Genomic DNA, 24,428 nt, shown 5'->3' on the forward strand with positions numbered 1-24,428 from the left:
GGGAATCCAAACAGAATTTGGCCAAGTCCAGCCCATATTTTAATCCTCTTTACAAAACCCTAATTCTAAGTTGATCTACCTCAAATGCTGAAAACCAAAACAGAAAGCACCTTCTCTAACCCTAACCCTAACCCTGCCGTTTCAAAATCAAAATTAATGGATAATTTTCTGGAAAATTTCCTCAAAAAGGACGTGTTTTTCATTGCAAATGAAGCACACTTCGGTCGCTTAGTCGCGTTGACATTGAAGGGCAACTTGACCGAAGCTACTGTGATTTTTTCAGCTGAAGTTCCGGCTACAGAGAGGGACAGATTGATATCGGTTGCTTACTAGAAAGGTGTGAAAATGACGGAGTTTGTCGATAGCTTGAATCCAATTCCCATACACTTCATCAGTGTATCCGGGATCAAAGAGGTTCTAGATATCGACGCCGCCGGTGTTGTAATGCTGGACGTTAAAGAGGAGGCTGGTCCGGACGAGTACGTGCGCATATGCTGCGCCGCCGGCGTGCGCGGCTTCTATATTACCTCCGGCAAGTTTAAATCATCAACCGTCGCCGCCTTTCTTCCTCCTCCCCCTCCCACCCCTCCACCCACCATTCCCCCTACCACCCCTCCACCCACCATTGTTAACGTTACTGTCCCCCCACATCCTGACATAATTTCCAACAATATAATATGATGAAAAACCTACTCCTATTATTTAGGAGTTTGGTAGCCTAGGATTCCTAATTGAATAATGTAGTTGGCAGTACTTAGTTAGACATATTCTATAAAAAAAATTGAAATTAAATAACATATTAATTTAATTTTATGATACAACAATATAGGATTTATATGTAATAAATTACTTTTCACTAGCCGTTCCTACAATAAACGTTGGTTGGTATACCCAGGGGTACCATGCGCATGGTACAGCCGGATCAAAACTAGTTTAAAAAAATAAACGGAAATAACATAACTTATATTTGTAATGAACATCACACAACATTGAAATATAATAAACGTGATAATTATGGTGAAATGGTTTTTAAAAAAGATAAAAAATAATTACCAATTGATATTTACCACGTATTTAGTGTCAAATCATTTCAAAATATTCAGTGCAAGTGGGTTCAGATTAAATCAAAAATAAATAAATTATATTATATTTATTTATAAATTAACAAATTATAGGAAATTACGTATATATATTATATTAGACCTGTCTTTAAAAAAAAATTGAAATAACATATTATTTTAATTTTATAGTACAACAATATAGGATTTATCTGTAAAAATTTAATTTTCACTAGCCTGTCCCTATATCTGTCGACGATGATCTCCAAAGCACCAAATCCACACCATTTTCAAATTTGGTGAGAGTTGAACTCGATGAGTTAGTCATCCTTGAATATACACATTCTTAGCTTCTTGAAATGCAAAACTCACTAAATTACCAAATCTGCACTTGGAGAGAACATTTCTTTGCAATGCAACACGAATATATGCACATTCTTGTTGAGAAAAACAATCGTCGGACCTCTCCCACTTCCCATCACGCATGTATTTCTTCGTAGGACAGCTAATATAATACCCCGTATTTTTATGTATTTTTTATAAAGTATTTAATTATTAATAAAATATATTGTTAAGGGCTCAAGTATTTTAATTAAATATTTTAAAGGGTTAAAGCATTTTAAGTATAAGGTTTTATAAAAGTAAAATATATTTTGGACCAAACGTTTATTAATTATTGGGCAATGTACATTATTCCTACATACTCTTATTGGAATAACTCATTCCAAAACCCATAACTTAAGCCGTATCCCATAACTTAAGCCCACATTTTTATAAGCCCAAATTTTACCCTACACTCCATACTCTATAAATACACCATGAATCCCTAAAAATTTCCCACACAAAAAGGTTAGTCTTATTTTCTTTCTCCTTTATTTTATTAATTTGTGGTTTTGATTTTATTGTTTGAAATTAATTTAATTAGTATCAAATTGTATTCTGATGATTAAACTTTATAATTTCAGATTTTATAAATGTCATAATTTTCAGATTTTGTAAATTTTATAACCTAGGGTTTTTAATTATTGAAAATCATGATTTCAGGGTTTTTACGAACAATTGATTTAGGGCTTTTATAGTAATGATGTTTTGAAATTTTGGTGATTATAACTAATGATTACTTTAACTTAGTTCCAGATTATTTTGAACACTTAAATTCGTGTTTTAATTTTTAGATTTTCGTTCGTTAATATTAATCCCGTTTTAATCCCGATCAGGTTCTGAAATCATCCGATTTTGATAAAAAAAAAAAAAAAAAAGTAGTGTTTTCCATGTGTAAACAACGTTTTAAGAAAGACTCACCACCCTCTCGTGGCCAAATTCAGCATCTAAATATGATTTTCGGGCATTTTTTGATTTTTAACGAAGTTTTTTATGCTTAAAATTTTATCCTTGAGTTTGATTAATAAAATTAATTATGTATAAAGTTAATTAAGCATAAATATATGTTTTATTGAAGTTTTAAGAGGTTTTTCATCATATTATATTGTTGGAAATTACGTGGGTTAGTAATATTAATTATTGTTTTTTTTTAGGAAGTGATTATTTCCTAGGAGACTTTTAATTGAGTATTAAAGTGATGTGTTGATAAAGTTTTGAAGGGTTTTTTATTTAATCTAAAGTGTTGGAAATAGTTTCTAAGTACTACTTTTGATATTTTATAAAGAGGGTTTAATCACCCATTAAAAAGGGAGATTATTAGGGGTTTTTAAATAATTTTCAGATTTTTATTAAACTTTAAACTTGCTGTAATTTCATGTATAAGAGTATATTTTAAGGTTTTTATGAAGACAATTTAAAGAACTATATATAAGCCTTTAATTTTAACTAAAGGTAAGGTTTTAAGTGTTGTTTGATTTGGATTTTGAAGGTTTTAAAGTAAGTTAGTATTGCTGTAAATTTGATTGATTGGGTATTGATTGAGATGATATTGTTTGGTTTAGGAAAGGAATTTATTGAAGGTGATTTCTAGATAGTAAAGTGGCATACCAATTCGTTTATTCAAGGTACGTACGAGTTACAAAACCTTGCCTTTAGAAGCATGTTTAGGGATGTATCGCGAACTTAGTATCATGTGTAGAGAAGACTGGGAATGATTGTTTGGTTATACATTGTGATTTTCGTATGATGTGCACTATTTTACTTTGCAAATATTATTTATGCATTAACTTTTCAAGATGCGCTTAGAGGCAAAGGTATGTGAATATGTGGAATGATTTATATAACTCATTCATGATTATTGAAATAGAATGAGTAAAGGAAGAATGCAAGTCTTACGAAACGAGGTTAAGGTTTTGGGGGTGCCTTATGCACTCAAGGTGTTTATACACCGAGGTAGTTAAAGGAACCAATAATGAACATTGCTTGTCACTAATTAATCAAGAATTGAATTGGAAATTTGGTGTACTTGATGGAATGGATATTGGATTGTTTGTATTGTTATGCATATGAGTCATCACCAAGTCTAAACTTGTAAATCACGTAAAGTGCAAGATGGATGAGCAATAAAACTCCGGATTTGTGCACATCTAGAGTAATGACAAACAGGGGTTGGGGTGCATGGGGTATTAGCCGTGTACTTTTCTCGAGGCCGTCTGATCTACGAGTCTCTTATTTCAAATATTTTTTCTTAAAATTAGGAGTTAGGTGTAATCTCATACTAACTACGATCACGGAATCGTGCCCATGGTCGTTGGATGTTTATTGATGTTTTCGAAAGGAGGCATAGGGTTTTTTTCTTTTATTGATGTTCCAAATGGAGCATGGGTTGACAACCTTGTCTATTGCTTAATCCAATGAATAAAAATGATGAGTTAACTACTTTTAACTAATGGAGTCTTAGTAAATTGATAGTGGAGTCATGTATTGAGTCTACAAATATATGATGTGTGTTGATTGATTATTAATAGCATGCTAGGGATTTCTTATTATGTTTCGCAGCTTGTATGTACTCAGCTTTGTTGATTGCGTACTTTTGTGTGTGTCTTTCTTTGGTCACGGCCTTCGCCTTTCAATGACCCTATGACGATCCAATTTTTACACTTGTAATGTTGGGGAGCAGATTAACCACATGTTCTTACACATTCAGGATTCGCATCAAGGTTGTGGGATTTTGAGTGGAGTGTTGGTTACTTTTCACTATTCATTTTGCTATTTACTTTTGAATTCATTAAACTCAATTTCATTTTATACTATTTTAACTAAATTGAGTTTTGAATAAGGGCCTTAATGGTTCCAAGTTGTAAGATTTAATTTAGTTTTGGTTATTGGTTTTGAAACTTATTTATAACTGATTTAGTTTTCCGCTGCTAATTTCTGATATAGCCTTAACGTTTGAACACGTGGCGGTAGCACGCCAATAATTCTCTTGAATATAGTTCAGGTTACTCCAAGGTTTAAAGAGAGAATTATTGGGGTGTTACAGCTAATCAACATGCGATCCAACACTACATAATGTTTTAAAAAATAAATTTCACATAAAAAATTATCCGGCAAAAAAACCATAGCCTCCCCTCTCTCTTCTCTCTCCTAAATTCTAGTCTCCATTATCAATTTTAAAGGGGCTTCCATCGGATTTCACCGGTGGAAAGCCCCAATCTTTATTTTCTTTTAAGTTTTTTGTTTATTAGGTTACAATAATCTCCCTCGAAAGAAAGGGTTAATCTCCTGCGAAAGAGAAGATTTTTCGAACTCATTCGAAAGACAAGGTTTTTCGAACTCCTTCGAAAGATAAGGTTTTATTTTTGTTTAATTTGATCCCCGGTTGTGCGGGGCTACGATTGATTATGGTTCTGATTTGGGTTACGGAATCAGCACAATAATTTACTATCTCACAAAATTGCGAAGCGATAACGGATCCACTCAAAAAGTTGTATGAGACAACGAATCGAGAATTAATGTGCCAAATTGTTATATTTATGTATTTGGATTCTTAGCCCTTCCCCGATTAATTCTTGTTTGATTTTGTTAAATTCGTTTTCATTATCGTTAATTGTCAATTGTAGTTATCGTATGACTTTAATTAATGAAATTTAGTGTCCTTTAAAACTTCTTTCAAAAAAAAGAAATAAATTGCACATAGAATCCAGTCCATTCTAAAGTTACCTAATTCAACCCCCTTCAAACTAGTATTCAAGTAGACAAATGTTTTATTAAGGCGGGTGTACAGTAACTTAGTGAATGGCGGGAAGAAAGAGGAAAAAAGTGGTTTACCACACGTGCCACATGGGACATTTATCCACCCAAATTCATTTCATTACCTTTCTCTCTCCTCATTCATTTGTTTATTTCTTTAAGATTTTTTTTTTGAAACCACCTGCGAATTAATCATTAATAGAGCTCAATTTCCGCCAAAGTTAAGAGACTTTGGGAAAAAGGAACTAAGCAGACAAATTCGTTACAACCTCTAGAGTCCCACCTAGCAACATGATGTGCTAGAGTGTTACCCGATCGTTTCACATGAAACATATAAAAAACTACGAAAGAACGGAAAAGATTACAAATATCATCGATGACTAAATCGAAGGGGGGATAGCTACCAGCCTTCATCTTAACACCCTTCACCACGTTGTACGCATCACTCTCCACCACCACTTCTGAGTAACCAAGCCTCATGGCCAACAGGATCCCATATCTACACGCTGCTGCCTCTGCAAGGTCGACAAGCCACCCAGCCCCTTCCTTCTTCACAGCAGCAGCCAACAACACCCCATTCTCGTCCCTGATTACAGCCCCAAGCCCAGTAACGTTGCCTACATGTGCATCACAATTCACCTTCACCAAGCCCATGCTGATTAGGCCGAGACCATGATGTTGCAGATGGCAACCCTTGAACACTACGACCCAAGAACACATTTTTAGCTCAGCAACTGATTTTGACATATTAGATGCAATACTAATTGGGCACACTGATGCATTCTCAAAAGTAATCAAGTTGCGGCACCACCAAGCCGCCCATGCCAACATGACCATGGCCCTCAAGTCATCACTACTCACCTTAGAAGCCAACCAAACCAGACGGTCTCTAAAATTCAGAGAAGGGGCCTGATCCACGAGTGAGGAATAGCTGCTAGCAGCCCAAATTGTACACGCAGCAGTGCAATCAAATGTGGCATGAGTAATGGTTTCAACACCACTCCCACAAATCCCACAAGTCCCATTATCAACCAAATGACGGAAGTGAAGCCTCTCCCTAACAGCTAAGAACCCCTTACACGCCCTCCATAAAAAGTGTGCAAGTTTCGGAGGACCCTTGAGTCCCCAAATAAGTCTCCAAGCCGTATCACTTGGCTGAGATTGCCTCGAAGCCACCCCTTCTTTCCCCAGCCAATAACCCGACCGCACCGAGTATTCCCCATTCTTTGCCGGCCACCAATACATTTTATCCTTGGTATTACGATAGGACAACGGGATAAAATCAATGCTTGATTGTTAGCATTAAAATTATCTTGCACAACATTAACACGCCAAGACATACTCTCATGGTCAATTAAATCGCTCACCCGCAAATCCATGTTGCTATTATTTAAGGGACTAGGAACGCACACCAAAGACGCCCCTGGCAGCCATGCCGATTCCCACACAAGGATATTACACCCATTACCAATCCTCCATTTCAACCCATCAAGTAACAAGGATTTAGCACCCCAAATACTCCTCCACGTATAACTAGGATCATAACCCCGATAGGACTCCAAAACATCACAATGTTTAAAATATTTAGCTTTCAATATGGAGTGTAACAAAGTACCTTGGTTATGATGGAGGTGCCAACATTGTTTAGCCAATAGAGCTTGGTTAAAAACCCGGAGATCACGGAAACCCATGCCCCCCATAGCTTTCGGCTTGCATAAATCCTCCCACTTTTGCCAATGGAGCTTCTTCCTAGACCCCGTAGATCCCCACCAATAGCAGGCCAATAGAGAGTGTATCTCATCAATGATTCCATCCGGAATCTTCAGAATACTCATCATATATGCGGGAATTGCTTGAGCTATCGCCTTAATCAACACTTCCTTTCCAGGCGTCGACAACAATTTTTCCTTCCACCCTTGAAGCTTGTACCAGAGATGTTCTTTCAACCATGCAAAAATAGCCTTCTTTGATCTACCTATTATGTAGGTAAACCAAGATATTTCTCATTCCTTTCCACCTCCCTCACCCCCAATGTATCAACAATATCTTTCTGACGAGTTTCACACACTTTTTTACTAAAAGCCACTTGAGTTTTGTTTAGATTAATTTTTTGGCCCGAGCTCTCTCACACTTGCTAATAATATTAGCTATCACAGAGCACTCTTGAATATTAGCTCTAGCAAAAAGTATACTGTCATCGGCAAAGAAAAAATGTGACACCCGAGGCGCCCCCTTACAAACCCTACCACCATGAATGAGCCCCTCCCTAGCAGCTTTATTTAAGAGAGTCGAGAAGGCATCCGCACAAAGCAAAAATAAGTACGAGGAAATCGGATCACCTTGGCGGAGACCTCTTGATGGAGAGACCGACCCAGATATCTACCCATTTATATTGAAAGCAAATTGGACACTCTGCAAGCAACTCATTATTCTGCCAATCCACGCACCTGAGAGACCCATCCTCTCCATAACTCTTTCCAAAAACACCCATTCCACCCTATCGTAGGCCTTACTCATGTCCAACTTCAAAGTAATGCTACCATCCTTTCCCTCCCCACCTCTCTTCATAGCATGGAAAATTTCAAAAGCAACAAGTGCATTGTCCGAAATAAGGCGTCCCGGGATAAACACACTCTGATTAAGGGAAATCACCTTATCCAAAATTCCCTTCAATTTATTAGCTACTGTCTTCGACATAATTTTATAAATAACATTACAACAACTAATAGGTCTAAATTCCGAAAGTTGCGACGGAGAATCACATTTCAGAATAAGGACAATGCAAGATTTTATCTCTTTTCTTTTATTTTTTCTCTCTACTGTCCAAGCTTTCTCTCTCTTCTTTCTTTGGTGATTCACTGGAACCTGCAAATATGCAATGGTAAAGCCGAAGACGATAAAGACAACAGAGTACTTGTTTTTGGCTTTATTTTTTTAAAATTTCTGGAAATTAGTTGCTAGAGATTATTGATCTTCTTAAATTTGTATATTTTTGGTGTTATGGTTTTGATATAGTGATGTTTTAATTTTTAATTTATGGGTAACTTTTGTATATTTTAAGGGTAACTTTTTGTGAGATTAAGGGTAACTTTTTGTGAGATTAAAGGTAGTAAGTTAATTGAATTTGATAGTAACTTTTATGGATAAAAAAGGTAACTTAATTGTGTTTGAGAGTAACTTTTATGGATAAAAGGGTGACTTTTTTTAGAGTTTATATGAATTTGTTACGTTATTCAATTAATTAGAAGAATGGGTTGGATTTTGATTTTAGATGTTTGTTCTAATTTTCTTCTAATATATGAGGAAGAACTTGATTTCTAGATTTTCAGTTACTACATAATGATTTTAAACAAATCTTGAAAAAAATTATTCAAAATTTAAACAAACAAATATCTAAAAAAAAAAGCTGATTAAATACGTTGAGTGATAACTTCCTAATATTTACTTTTTCCCCAAATGAGAGTTTGAAATGCTATTTTCATCATCAATTGAATTTATTTTAAATTTATAAAATTTTAATACGCCTCCACATCAATTAGCCATGGTTTCGCTTTCTCTCTCATTTGTCAGGTGGCAGCTCAAAGGAAATGTATTTGACACGTGCTAGCTACTCAATTTACATTAATTTAGTATAAACTGGGGCATGCAAAATCTTTTGTGTGGACAATGTGGTACATCCCATATAATCCTTACATTACAGGTCTTCCGTAGAGTCCGTACCCTATTTTTGCGATAGTATGGTACATGCCTACTGTGAATTAATATTTGGCACATGGTCCACATTAGATTGACTAGAATACTATTACGATCATTTCAAATTATTCATTATTTTGAAAGGATTCTTCTTCATTAATTAGCATTGATCACCGAAGCTTGGGCGTAATAGCTACACGTGAGTACTTGACAGTCTCAAATTAGTCTATCTTAGTATGAACTATCAAGTATAGTACCAGGTACTCCCTATACTGTTATCCTAAAGAGATTAAGGACAGGTCCAAGATCTCAAAATCCACATAAAAATGAACTTCTATTTCTCACTTATCAAATTATTCTTGCTATACATATTTGCAATCAATATACTAGCACTCATATGGGAGTGCATTGTATGATTTGTATCCCTTTTTTATTCTAAGCCAAAAAAAAAATGTCAACAATGGAGTAACTTCTGCCTCAGCTTGCTTTCTCTGAGAGAACAGAAATAATTTCATCCCGTGCTTTATCAAGAGCAGCTGATAAATTCTCAGGCTTCCTTCCACCAGCTTGTGCGAAATTAGGTCTTCCACCACCACCTCCACTGCATAACTTGGCAATAGGTCCAATGAATTTCCCAGCTTGAATCCCCATATTAACGACTCCTGGTGTAAATGCAGCAACTAAACTGACCTTTCCTGCACCAGGAGAAGATCCCAAGATCACAGCTGCAGGATCTTCCATATGTTCTATCAAAAACTCAGCCGCACTCAAGTGAATCAGCATCTGTGTCGTCCATAGACTCAACTATTACCCTGTATTTAACATGAGGAAGAAACATGAAGTTGTGGCCAAAATAATCCTGACAAGTTTTATGAGTAAGTTCTGGGTATCTGGAACAATGCGAAGTACTCCGTACCTGACAATCTTTTAGTTCCCTACAGTAAAGGCTTTATCAAGAATGGCTGATGCTTTATATACAGCTGCTTTTGCACGAGCAGCTGAAACTTCGTTTCTTCTTCTACCCTCAACGTAACTTCTTCGGCTTTGACCTTCATAAACCAAATGCTAACAATATGAGTAAATATTCAGAAATAACAGGATTAACTTTCATACTTATTTCTTTTTGCCCCCAGACTTTTGGGGGTGCAGTGAGCCAGTGGAGTAAATGAACCACACCACCAAAGTGCATCTGCTGGGGTTTGATTCCTTTAATACAAGGTCATAAGGAACAATCCCAACACTAGAACCTTGCTTGGTTAAGGGGAACATCATTTACAGAAGAGTTGAATTAGACCATGCCATATACAGTATTCATAAAAGAGTAGCCACAAGTCCACAACGGCACATGCTTATAATACTGGTTCATGTAATAGGACTAATGTGAGTGCAATTGATATCTACAGACCCACAATTAGGCCTTCTAAGTCAAAAGGAAAAAATTTCCATATAATGAAAGAAAACTTTTGGACTTGAAGATTGAGCTAATTTCCCAAGTCAAAGCAACAAAGAAGCAAATAAACTATGGATTATAAAATTTTGCAGTAAAGATCAACATACTTTGAGGGTAGAACATAAATTCTTCATATAGTTGTCCATATTTAAGATGCATTCAATGAAGGCATCGCCAGCAACAGCTTCAATACGTCGAAAGCCAGATGCAACTGCCTGTTCTGAGATTATTTTGAAGCCACGTATTTCAGATGTGTTGCTCACATGAGTGCCACCACAGAGTTCCAAGGATACACCAGGGACTTCTACAACACGTACCTAGGCACAAAAAAGTTCAAGAAAAATGTAAAAAAACAAGCCATTTCCTTTTTCTTTTGCACCATTGAGATTTCAACACCTCAAACATACAATTGGGAGAACCAGAGGAAATATCAAAACTTCTCTTTCATGAGTATACACTAATATTTACTTCTGAAAATAATATCTAGCAAAACACACTTTGATCACACAGTTGGGGAATTGAATCTGACCTGTTCTCCATATTTTTCTCCAAACATTGCAATAGCCCCAGCTCTTTTTGCATCATCTAGTGCCATCACTTTAGTTTGAAGTATTGTAGCATCCCCAACCCATTCATTGATAAGCCCTTCAATTTCAAGAATTTCATTGTCTGAAATTGGTCGATGGAAGTTGAAGTCAAACCTTAGACGGTCGAAGGCCACCAAAGAACCAGCCTGTGATGTCTCCTGCCCAACGACTTTCTTGAGAGCAGATTGTAGCAAATGAGTAGCAGTATGATAAACCTGGAAAAATCATAAAACATAAAGTTTACTAAGAATATAAACTTATAAATCGAGTAAAGCGAGGTAAAACAAAAAGGTCAAGAAAGTATTAAGGCACAAATTTAAGTTATCAGCACATAATACTCACCCTCCATCCTCCATAACTCACTCTCCTATGAGTCCTATCACCACATTTCCCGCTCTGGGCCCTCTAAACAATTTCTTCCTAATGTAAATACAATAACATTAATCGGACTGAAAGACATACCTTAGCCCTCTGCCTGAGTTTGGGATCAACTGCAGCCCCACTAATTGACCAACCTCTAAAGCACCCTCTGTTATGATTCCCTCGTGAACAAATATGCTACCAGAAATTTTCTGGACATCTTTCACCTGCACAATACCATTTGGTTGACTATCAGCACTGCTGACGTAGAGAAACCCGTGGTCTCCTATTTGGCCACCTGATTCAGCATAAAACGGAGTTCTATCCAACAAGACTTCTACTTCATTTCCTTCATTAATCTCCTCCACAGGCCTTCCATTCACCAACAAGTCTTCCACCTTTGCCCTTGCAGAAAGGGTCTCATACCCCAGAAATTCAGTCTCTGGAATGGTTTCTGCTAGATCTGCATCATTTCCAACTGCAAGTCTAACTGTATTATGAGCAGACTGGGATTGCTGCCTTTGGTTTACCATTTCAACATTAAATTCGTCCATATCTACTTGGATACCAAACTCTTGTGCAACTTCTACAGTTATCTCCACAGGAAATCCATAAGTATCATACAAAAAAAATGCATCTTTCCCAGATAAACATGGCATACATCCATTTGATAATGCTTCTTTTAATTTCTGGTCATGTAACTTTTTCCTCTCTCCAATGTCTGCACAAACCGTTGTTCTTCCCTTTTTAACTCCTCAAGAATACGAGGAGCCTGGCCCCTCACATCTGGGTCAATTTCATAGCTTAGGTCTATAACTTTCTGCGCTATTATTGGCAAGAATGCTCCTTCAAGGTTTCCTTTACCATCACCCTTTATGCCAAGCAATCTTCCTGTACGAACAGTTCTCCTAATAAGACGACGTACTACATAACCTCTTCCAATATTTGATGGTACAACACCATCTGATATAAGATACACGACCCACGCATATGGTCTCCAATTATCTGAAAAATGAGCAAGCTTTTAGATGAATAACAAGTTTTAAAGGACAAGGATCACTCTTTTTTTTTTCCTCCCTCTGAAAACACATACAGCCACCACATACTTTTTAAAGTTTTGTCTTCGTCGATTCATCAGCAACAGAATAGGAAACATTCGCCAATTCTGAAGCCTTCTCTATTATTGGATAAATCAAGTCTGTTTCATAATTATTGGGAACCTGCAGGGAACAGATGACTCAGAACCATATAAGCATATGATAGTGTATATCTACTACATGCTTTAAAAGCAGATGAGCAAACATATTTCATTTTCTATAGAAGAAGAGGCTGCTAACTACCAAATCTACTTCATTCATAGGAGTAGTCATTGATCTGCCTTTACCTTCTGAAGTATACAAGCCAACCTTTCTAGACCAAGACCAGTATCTATATTTTTTTGTTTTAGTGGTTCAAGCGATCCATCTTCTGTCCTGTTGTACTGCATGAACACCAAGTTGTAAAATTCAAGGAATCTTGTATCATCCCCAAGATCCTGCATAGAACATGGTCAACAGACAAAATCTGTCATAAACATGGTTGATCTTCATCGACAAAAAGTGACGAAAAGAGCATGGATTAGAACAAAGAATCAAGTAAAGATATACATACAACATCCAGACAACCTCTTTCAGGATGGATCCACTGGACCAAAAGTTATCTTCTTCACCCATCCTCTTTATGCGCTCTACAGGAACACCAACCTGAGCAATGGCAAGTTCATCAAGTCTTTATATCCAAGGATTTCAAATGATCATTAAAATATTTAAGATGTACTTCAAAAGTTGAACCAAACATCTATCAGTGGTCAAATGAGCAAGTGTGTTCAATTCATCTCTATCATGATGGATGCTAGTACTGATTTTGAAGTGAAAAAAGTGGGCCTAGAAGAATGAAAATACATAAAAATGGATCTTTAGTGAAGAAACAGCTGCAACACAGTTAAAATTTAAAAATAAAATTGTAATATAAAAGAATACAGCTACATGTTATGTTAACAAACATATGAACTATGAAGTAGGCAAGAGAGAGAAGAAAAGAGTACGGAAGATAACTGTAAAAAAATGAGAAAATAAAAAATAGAGGTTAATTTTCAGACCAGCTCACCTCATCATGCCATAATGCAAAAGCTTTGTCATCATCTTTATAAACACTAACCCATAATCTGTCTGCTGGCAAAACAAACCTGTTACAGAAAATATAATTAGTATTAAATTTTCGATTTTAGTTTTCCAGGTTCCATGAAAAGGTTGAGTACTATTAATAAGATATTAAGAGAAAAAATTGAATAGATCTTATTAAACTCTGAAGTTACTTATAAACATGTTGGTACTCTACAACAGTATCAGATGAATCTTAACTGTCACAGTTTTTGTTCTTACATGTTTTCACTTCCACATACTAGTAGATTCTCCACAAGAGAAATCTCTTTGCCATAATTCTCCTTTAAAGTGTGCCACTTGTAAATTCAAGATGGAGGGAGAATATCACAGATAGATACTTCCCATAATAAAAACTATTCGTATTCCTGGTTTGAGCAGTATGCTTCATAAACATCAGATGTTGTTAGTTCAACTTACTCTTTGGTTGAAAGCTCCCATGCCCATGCAATTGCATCTTTCTTAAAATAATCTCCATAGCTGAAATTCCCACACATTATAAACATCGTGTGATGGCGAGCTGTTCGACCAACGTTTTCCACATCATTAGTATGTATGCACTTTTGAGCAGTAGTACCTCGAGGCACTCGTCTAGGAACCTAACCATTGTTACATTGTAAGTCCATGATTGTAACAAAAGATTTAAGAAACAGAATTATATGTGTAAATATACAGTTATGACTATTTCATGGGTGTTTAACGACAAGATTTCTAATTTTAGGAACATCTCAAAGCATCTTCACTATTGGTCTACACAGTTGAAGGAGATACGATGATACAAAGAATACACTTCTTTTTAGGCTGAAAACCTTCCTCAATACCATGCCATACAAAATCAAAAAAGACATGCACACTCGTGAGCTTCTCCACAAATCTTTAGAAGGGTACATCAAGTTCAAGAATAGTTGTTAAGGTAAAATAGTGATGGAGGAAATACAAACACCATCAAGTTAATATGATACAGCAATATATAAAGTGATGATAGCATTATAATTACATGCTAAAACTCATGGATTCTCTTGAATTCAAAAGGCAAGGTAATGATGCAAAGAATACCTGCCCCAAGAATATGGGCTTGAATTGGAGCATTCCTGCAATTGTCAAGAGGACAGTAGGATCATCTAATCTTCCTCGGCTATTCTGAAGAGCTCTATGAAAATCTCATTCTTGAGATATGCCAAAGGTATCATAAACCTTTTTCCATCTGCAGTGTAGACAACAAAATGAGCCTCATTAGCCATTAGTTGCGGCCAAGAGATCCTCTTCCTGCTGTCAACTGCTATCTTTCGCCATTTTCTTGTCATCTTGAGAAGCTTCTTTGTGCTGATCATGTTGTAGGTTTCAAGAGTGGTGGAAAGAGGGAAATCAAAGAGATCGAAGATATAGCTTGTTTACTTGTTGGAAAGAGCTGAGGAAATGCTCAAGTTTTATAGCCTCAAACTGATAACAGATCACTTCATTGGTGACAGCCTTGTTCTCAACAGTTGGAAACAGAACCACGCGGTCATAAAGTTGTGTTGCATAGGATGATCCCACAACAATGTAGCCCAAAGATGCCTTGATGAATTATATGAGCCTCTTCTCAACCACTAAATCAATCAGCATAATAATGCCGTTCTGTGAAGCATACGGTGACCCAAACATCTGCATTTAATTAGTTGGTAAGTACATGGAAAATATTGAAGCAGGAAGTTTACAGTATAATCATATATGTGGTTGCCAAAAGACTTTTTTCAATTATCAAGCAGCATGTTTGGCCTATATGTTCTAAGCTAAGTCATCATATAATAGTTGTCTGTAGGAAAAGTATACCAGACAAGGCCACCTGAATATCCACATGATTTTGCTTCGAAAGAATGAAAACAAGGCTGATAATGATGAGGTGATATGTCTTCAGGTTGGAGCTATAAAACTTGATCAGTTTCCGAAAGCCTTCTCAACTAAGTACAGCTAAATTTCTCATTACAATTTAAATCAATTTCTCTTCTTTGAAAAAATTCCTACTTTCTCCACTTTAAAAAACCCCTCAGTATGATCAGTACTAAGAAGCTCATTAAAATGGTGAGGAAGTGGCAAAAATTAACAGCTGCAAGGAGAAGAAGGATTTCCAGGTCAAGAAAAGTGACTGAAAAGGGTCACTTTGTCATTTATACAAGCGATGAAAAACGGTTCATGATTCCTCTGACATACCTCAAGAGCGAGATTTTCACGAGCTCCTAAAAATGGCGGAGGAAGAGTTTGGAGTAGAAGTTCAGGGCCAATTATGTTGCCGTGTGATTCATTTTTCATGGAGTACGCAATCTCCATGATTCAAAGGAATGTTGCAGAAGACTTGGAGAAGGCATTAATCATGTCCTTAGCCACCTGTAGACACTCATCATTGCCAAATAATTATCAAGCACAAACTAATCAACAATTGTTCATCTGTAGTTTTTAGACACATTTCCTAGCTTTTTTGTAGAAAGTATACAGTTGTACAAATTTACCAAGAGAAAGTTAATGAAATATCTAGCAAAATTTCATATCAAACAGTTAAGTTATTTTAGCAATATATTTATCAAGGCACATGGTAACTGCAAATGATCAACAATATCATACCTATAAGAAAGAAATAGATAAGAACTTACAGGAAAGTAGGTTTTAATGCAGTAAATATGAACTAAATGAGAATTTACTCTGTCTAATAACAATATTGTGGCAGATGCACTATGTTTTAATTATTAACCATGCGGCATCTACATGAGAGTTGATCTTCAATCAAGAATGATACCAAACAATCAACAAAATTCTTCTCCTTAAGGGATATAAATGGCATTCATCTCGCTGTAATAAAAATTTCATGTCTTAAATTCATTCTTGCACAAAGACCAACTGGTAGATCTATTGTACATTTCATAATCAGAAGAAATTAGAAGCATATGAATAACACAATCAGCATATATGTTGACATGAAGTATTACAGCAGCAGCCTTCATTCCTTGTCAGATATAGCTTTACATTATGATGTATTACAGAAGTAAATCTCAGTTTAGTTGGCTTCTGTATATCTTACACGGCATAAAAAGAACAATGTCTAGTACACTACAACCGTGCAAATTGATTAGATATCGTCCCCAAATAAAAGTCTCATTTCACCCTTGTCTCTAAATAAAGGTCTCATTTCACCTTGAACAATTTATTTATTCACTTTAAATTTACCCTGTATCAACCAAACCCCACTATCTTCTTATTACATTAACCTACATGAAAACTTATACAAAAGCCAAATGAGACTTTTATTTGGGGACAGAGTGACAGAGGGAGTATAATATACAAAGCAATTGAAGATAACAGAGGGAAAAGGGGGGGGGGGGAAAGAAAAGGAGAGGCAACAGTGTACAACCACCAATTCTAAACACACTAAAAATATAATTGAGTGGCTGAAGAGACTTACATCAATAATATAATGAGACATCTTTGGACTACATGTTTTGAGATAAGCTGATAATTCAAAGCAACAAGACCATAGCCACATGGTTTAGCATCCAAATTACGAGAACAAGTCTAACCACCAATAAATTGAAATATCTACAAGTTGAAGCTATAAAACCTAACCATTTCCCTAACTCATCCCAACTAAGAACTGCTAAATTCCTTGTTTAATTTAATTTCAAAAACCTTCTCATCTTTGAAAATTCTCTCATTGTCCTCTCAAAATCCCCAACATGATCAGCACAAAGAAGCTTATCAAGATGGCAAAAAAGTGACAAAAGATAGCAGCCGCTAGCAGAAAGAGGATCTCCTGGCCTCGGCCAGTGGCTAATGAGGGTCATTTTGTCATCTACACAACTGATGGAAGACGATTTATGATTCCTTTTAACATATTTGAAGAGCGAGCTTTTCATAGAGCTCCTCAGAATAGCCGAGGAAGAGTTTGGAGTTACAAGTTCGGGGCCAATTACACTGCCTTGTGATTCAAAATTTATGGAGTATGCAATCTCTATGATTCAAAGATGTGTAGCAGACGACCTGAAGAATGCAATAATCATGTCCTTAGCTAGCTGCAGTTACTCATCACTGTCACATAGATGTCAAGAACAAACTAATCCAATTGTTTGTATGTAGTTTCTAGGGAAATTAAATTTTTCTATTGCCCTTTTTGTACAAACCATATACTTGTACGACAATTTTATTCTTAGAAATTAAAGGAAATGAGGATCCAGAAAAATTGTGTAATTTAAACAGTTCTGCCGTGGTATTAATTTCCTTCCTTCACTTAATTGTGGCATTTAACAGAAAAAGTACCCGACAATTTTAGGAAATTTACACAAACTATATTTTCAAACTATTATAAGGGTCAAAGACTTGTATAGCATATGCTCATGGTGGACACAGTAACTTGCAAAAATAAAAAGAAGAAGAAGAAGAATAGTTCAAGCAACTTAGGTATGACCTACCCAAGGATTAATAGACAACATATAAAGACATTTGCATTTTCCATATTTGAATGACTTTAATTTATAACATGCTCATGCTTGTGCTTGAGTTGAACCACCCTATCTACACACCACAAAAAAACAACTAAAAATATGATAGGGAATTTTGTACAAGTATATTTTTACAGTTCCTATCACATAGCAGGCTCAGCTTAAGTTCTATACATTTATGAATTACCATAGGAATAAAAAGTTTAAGTACCATTAAATTGCATAAAAACAAAGACAAGTTTCACCAAATATTCTTAAAGTCTATGCCAGCTAGGCAGCTAGAACATGAATACAATCAACCTCTTTTGCTTGGTTAGCTCGAAGTATACATCTTCCCTTTTAGTATTTATATTTAGCAACTATTTACAGCAGCAAATCAATGGGTCAAATTATAGATAAATTCCCACAGCCTTGACAATAGGGTGTTCAAAATGTGTTGGGCGTCAAATATACCTATCTTCCACAGAAATCTACCTCTAGAGGCTCTGCCACAAACTTGGTTTTTTTTTCTTTTTCTTTTATCAATGAACACGAACATTATATGAGTTAGGTATCAAATATAAACAACTTATCCAAAACAAATGAAAATCTACCCTAAATATTCAATGATCAATATTATTGCCAGCCAGCCAGTTTGCTTGCAGCATTTATCAAGTGACATCTTTGGCCAACATGCTCTAAGATCTGTCAAAATAAATACCAAATAGTAATGTAAACTAGACATGCCCACCTGAATATCCACATGAACTTGCTTCTGAAGAACGAAAACAAGGCAGTCCCACGTCGAAAGTGATGTCTTTATCTTGATGCTATAAAACTAGATCATTTCCTCAAAGCCTTCAGAACCAATGAACCAATCACTCTTCAGTTTCTCGTCAAAATCCTTCAGATACAGTTCTCATCTTCAAAAAATTCTACTTCTTACACTTGTGAATCCACAATATGATCAGTACCAAGAAGCTTATCAAAATGGCAAGAAAATGGCAAAAAATAGCCGTTGCCAGCAGAAAGAGGATCTCTAGAGCAAAATACGTGGCTGATAAGGGTCAATTAATTATTTTATTTAGGCCGAAATTACCTAATAACTAGCTAGGATTTTCGGATTTTCCATTTTTGGAAAATCTGATTTTTCTTGGTTATTTATTGGTAAATAATTGGTATTTAATTAATTAATTATTTAATTATTATTCTATATTATTTATACAATTATTTTATTCCTTAAAAACCGAGCAAAAATATTCCTAAATATATCTAGAGGAATCTAGAAAATTAGAGCTATGGTAAGCTCCATATTTTTGGCCCTCATGAAATATTTTGGGGGAATTTAATTGGTAAAATTATATTTTTAATTATCTCCCAAAATCTCCTATTTTCCTTAATTCTAATTCTCCATCTTCTTAATATCCGATCATCATATTTTCTTGCCATTCATTCTTCTTAATTATTCCCCAAGTAATTCCAATTTCCTTAATATTTTTCATGACATACATACCTTCCATATTCAATTATACACAATCTCTTTAATATCAAAACTTTCCTTAATTCTTTTACTCACTTCTCAAAGTAATCCCTCAAACCAGACTTGCCATAATTCTTCCAACATTCTCTTGCTATAATTCTTGCATGAGCTAGCCTATAAATACCCCTCCATACCTCTCACATTTTTCACACCAATTCTCTTCTTTTCTTCTCCTCTTTTTACACAAATCATCCTGTTTATCTCTGAAGCCAATTTTCGGGCACTTCTGGTCAGTTTTTGGGGTATTGCTGTTTCACAGAAGATTGTTCCTCTCAAAAAATCCTTGAGATTAGGCTCAAGAATCACCCAATTCGGAGTTATATCAAAGGAGTTATAGCCTCCGCAAGTTCTGCCTATTCTTTCCAACGAAAATCCAATTCTTCTCTTTTCCTTCGTTTCTTATCTTTTCTTTTTCTCTTCTCTTATTCAATTATTATTATTATTATTATTATTATTATTATTATTATTATGAGTAGTTTTAATTATATAAAATTAGATTTTTAATGATGTTTATGAAAATTAATTTAAAAGGTTCATGTACATATATTTGGGGGTTTTTAATTTAATTATTGTGATTATTTGTTAACCTTATATTAATTAAGGTTATATTTATTTGTAGGGTGTGTTCGATCAAGATTCTTGAGGTTCCTTTTGTGTGTTTTTGCTAAGCGATGATCAAGGTACATTAGGTGGTTAGATACCTTGAAAAAAAAATTGATTTGAATGAGCATGTTTGAATTATTTTATGGTGATTGAATTAAATTGACTTGAATTATGGTTTATGAAATAAAAGTATGTTTAAAAGATTGGTTTTAATAATTAGATTGGAGTATTGATTTTTATAACATGTTTGGATTAATTAATTTATTATTCATCTTTTAAAAGGATTGGTTTTGAAAGCATGTTGGATTTATAAAAAAAAAAAGGGTTTGAATTATTATTATTAAAGGTTGGAATTATTGGATTTAAAGAGGATTTATTGAATCATTGATTTATTATTATTTATGCTTTATAAGCATGTTGGTAATCCCACTATGCGGATTTGGTTTATTGATAAGGCCTTGGACTTTGTATGACCGGGTATTTCCTTAAGAATAGCCTTGTAACATAAGGAGACTAGCTTGGGGGGTTTGCACGCTTGGGAGAGGAATTGGTTTAATTGGTTTTATTGGTTTATTATGAGAAATTGGTTATAAATAATTGATATTGGTTTTATTGGTTATGGATATTGGAATATTGAGAATCGGTTTTGAATCATGAGTTTTGAATTTATTGGATTAATTATTGGAATTGATTTCAAAAGCATGTTTGCAAATAAATTGAGTTTAATTATCTTACACTTACCGTACTTAGCATATTTTGCTAACCTGTACTTCTTATTTGTTTTGGTTCGCCTTGTTTACCGTAATGGTAAGCAGTCTTGTTTCAGGTGGTATGAATAAATTGATGCATTGGACTCCCGGGATTTGGTTTCATCCAAATTAGGAGTTTTGGTCTTGTATTTAATTTGAGTACTCATGACATTGGTTTCTATTTATAGTTATTGTTAATAAAGAAGAGTTTCGAAGTTTCCGCTACAAAGTATTGGTTTATTTAGTGAGTTTGAGTAGCCTTGCGTAATCACGCGGCGGTAATACGCCTAAGTCTATCTCTACGATATAATTATACGTATTATACTAGTATTTCCGTAGAGGGAGATTTGGGGGTGTTCACTCCATCAATGGTGAATACCACTAGGAGGGGGGAATCAAAAAAACAAAAGAAAACACCTTCCCTTTAGGGTTAACCATTCCCTTGATTTCTATACTTTTACTTAAGGGTTTTCGTTGGATTCGACACGTGTATGTAGTGGGTCTCACTAACGGATTTCATCCATGAATCGAGTGGTAGTGAAATCCATTTTTTTGGTTTTTTGTGGTGTTATAACAAAAGTTTTGGTTTTTGTGGTGCTATAACTATAAGTCAAAAAATCCTATGAATAAATATGAGTATGTAAGATTATCCATTAGAAAAAAAAAGATTATTTCCATGAATAAGATCTGTACGTACTATAAGCCTACTATAAGCCTGGTAGCAATAATAGAATTTTTTAGTTCATAAAAACACTCGATAGCTAGATCAAGTATCTTAAGAAAAATGATATGAATATTTTACTAGTTCGTGCATTGCAGGGTAACAAGTGGCATAAAGAAAGCGGGAAAAAACATGCAATACCTTGCTAGAAATTGTGTGATTGCCCACAAAACTTCTCAAACGTCTTGCACAAAATGCGCACAAAACAGTTGCAGCTATAATTACGGATGGAGACATCACAAGATTCTGTGGATAAAAGATGTTCAAAGATTAAGTGTAAACAACATATGGAGTATATCAATAAAATTTATACTATACTTCGTGTATTAGAATGCAAGGGGAAAAATTGATGTTCACCACATGTCACCAATTCACCATGACACCATATCATTAACAACATGGCATTTCTTTAACCTATTTTACTTTCCCGTAAAGAATAGTACAAATGAAAGCAGGGGTGTTCAAATATCGGTTCGAACCGGACCTCCGGGATGATAATTTTATTTTTTCGATCTTCGGTCCAGTTTTTTTGCCTAAAATTATGCATAAAACCTTCAATAATGAATAAAATTATCCTTTAAAAGCTTAGAAAACATTAATTGTATGAGATTTTTTGGACTAATCATACAAAAAAAAACGTTAAAATATTGTTTTTCCTTTATTTTTTCGAGTTTTCTATAAAATTATTAAAATCTTAGAATTATTTTATAAAAATTCTAAAATCAGTCCAAAGCGGTCCGGACTGGGTTTTGGACCGGTTTTTTCAGTCTAGTCCGGGTTCGGTCCTAGCTTAATCGGTCCGGTCAAGAATTAAAGTTGCAATCCTTTATGTTGTTGTGTAACATTTTCACCATTATAATTAGAACTCCTATATACAAATAAGAATATAAATGGAGAAAACCAAGACTACTAAGGCATGCCTGGAATTCCAGAAATCATGAAAGGGGTAACATTTAATGGGGTAGACTAAACTAGAGTATTAGTTTAGGGAGTGATATTTCATTTCATGAGGTTTGGCAACAATCTTGGGGTAAAGAACACTTCAGAGGTAATAATATACAGCAATGGAAGGAGAAGAGAAAGTATAGCAGTGGAGAGAGATTTTTTTTAATAGGGGACTGGTGGAGGCGGGTAATTTTTAACCCCGCTGATTAATTATCCTAAATCCAAACTTGCAAATAATCAGAATTGTTACTCTTTTATCATTCCCCTCCTCCCATTACAAACATTCTCAGTACTGTAATTCAGTTAAACAGAGACCATTGAAATTTAGAATTTGAAACTGAAAATTTCAAATTTAGAGTTTCGCTTGTATATAAGTATATAACCCACTGCATGTGAAAATCAAATGGCAAGGTCAAAACTTTATTAGGAGATAAATTCATCCCATAACCGGTGCAATTAACATTAAAAATCAGTAATTTTATTCACTCAATATAATTCATAATTGCAAATCAAAACTACAAATTTAATTAGTGGAACAGGGGTAATTATAAAGCTTAAAACTTTAGGAGATAAATCCCAGATTTTCAATTCAAATAAAGCCCTAATATTGAAAATCAAATGTTAAAGTATTATTTAGACTTAGATTCCTGATAATCAGAAAGTCCTCCGATAAAAATATAAAAGTTTAATCAACCAAATACAATTGCAAATCAAAATTCTAATTCACCGGACAATGGAAATTGCACGTAAATTGCAGAAGAACGCAATGATAACAGCATACCTTACAAGCTGAAATTCGATAAACCCAAGATTGTGGAATTGAAATTCGATGGTTACAAAATAACAGCATACCTTAGAAGATGCTTCAATGAACGAGAGAAAGCTAAGAAGCCGCTTCAATGAAGTATTCAAAGTGCAAACTTCAATTGAGATGAGAGTTAAAAAGATGGGAGAAGAAGAGCGAGGAGAGAGACTGCAGGATTATTCAAAAGCACAATGAAAGATTTAGGGTTTTTTTCCTTGGGAGGAATCGGGAGGAAAAGAAAAGAAATAGTCCTTCCACTAAATGTTACCAAAACATTTTAAAAGGAAAAATTATTAAAAATAATACTTTCTCCGTTTTTTAATTATTGCATTATAAGGGTTGAGTATAAATATTTTGGTAGTGGAAAAAAATAAGAGAGAAAAAGGTAAAATACAAAATTGTTCATGTGACATATTGATAAACTAAAAAGTAAGTGTGAAAAAAAATAAGGGTATGTTGGGTATTTGTAGTGTGAACACAAATAATTTTTTTCCTAAAGAGGAAATGGTGCAACTGTGCAATATTTGTAAAACTTCTTAAAAAGGCAAGTGGTGCAATAATAAAAGAATGGGGGAAGTATAAATTTTAGCAATTCCTTAAAAATAAGTTAATTTTTTAATTATTTCTGAATAATACAAACTTTGTAGGGTATCCGTGTTAAACAGTTTATAGCCGGTTGGTGACTTGATTAGTTGGTATATTAGACACGTGTTGTTATTCTATTGGTTTGAAATTTTAATTTATTTTTGGAAAATTCTCTCAAACTTTTATTTTTTCTTGGTGGTTAAGTTTGAAATTTTTAATTATCAATGGTAATCACAAAATAATATTACTAAACAAATGGTAACATTAATGATATTAAATAATTAACTAGGGTTAATCTTGATTAAGTAACAATGGATTTACATTGATACCCTTTAAATTATATATTAAAAAAAACAAAAAAGGTCAAACCCCTCACAGCCACCGGCCAACCACCATTCCCCCTCCTTTTGTCGGCGCTCAGCTCAGCTCGACTGACGGCGTCTCAAATCCTTCCCCATCGGAGACCCACCACCAACACCCAAATCCCAAAACGAGCACCCCTCTTGTCGATTTCCTTTTATCTCCTCCTCGATTCTCTCTCCTTCAATTCCCCGA

The 24,428-nt window shown here is 34.9% G+C and overlaps 1 pseudogene; it reads right to left on the reverse strand.

Moving 5' to 3' along the window:
- Positions 1-9,192: 9,192 nt before the first annotated feature.
- Positions 9,193-23,530, reverse strand: LOC110685081 (annotated as a pseudogene).
- Positions 23,531-24,428: the final 898 nt, after the last annotated feature.

The sequence above is a fragment of the Chenopodium quinoa genome, unplaced genomic scaffold (assembly GCF_001683475.1).
Source record: "Chenopodium quinoa cultivar QQ74 unplaced genomic scaffold, ASM168347v1, whole genome shotgun sequence".
NCBI classification, from domain to species: Eukaryota; Viridiplantae; Streptophyta; class Magnoliopsida; order Caryophyllales; family Amaranthaceae; genus Chenopodium; species Chenopodium quinoa.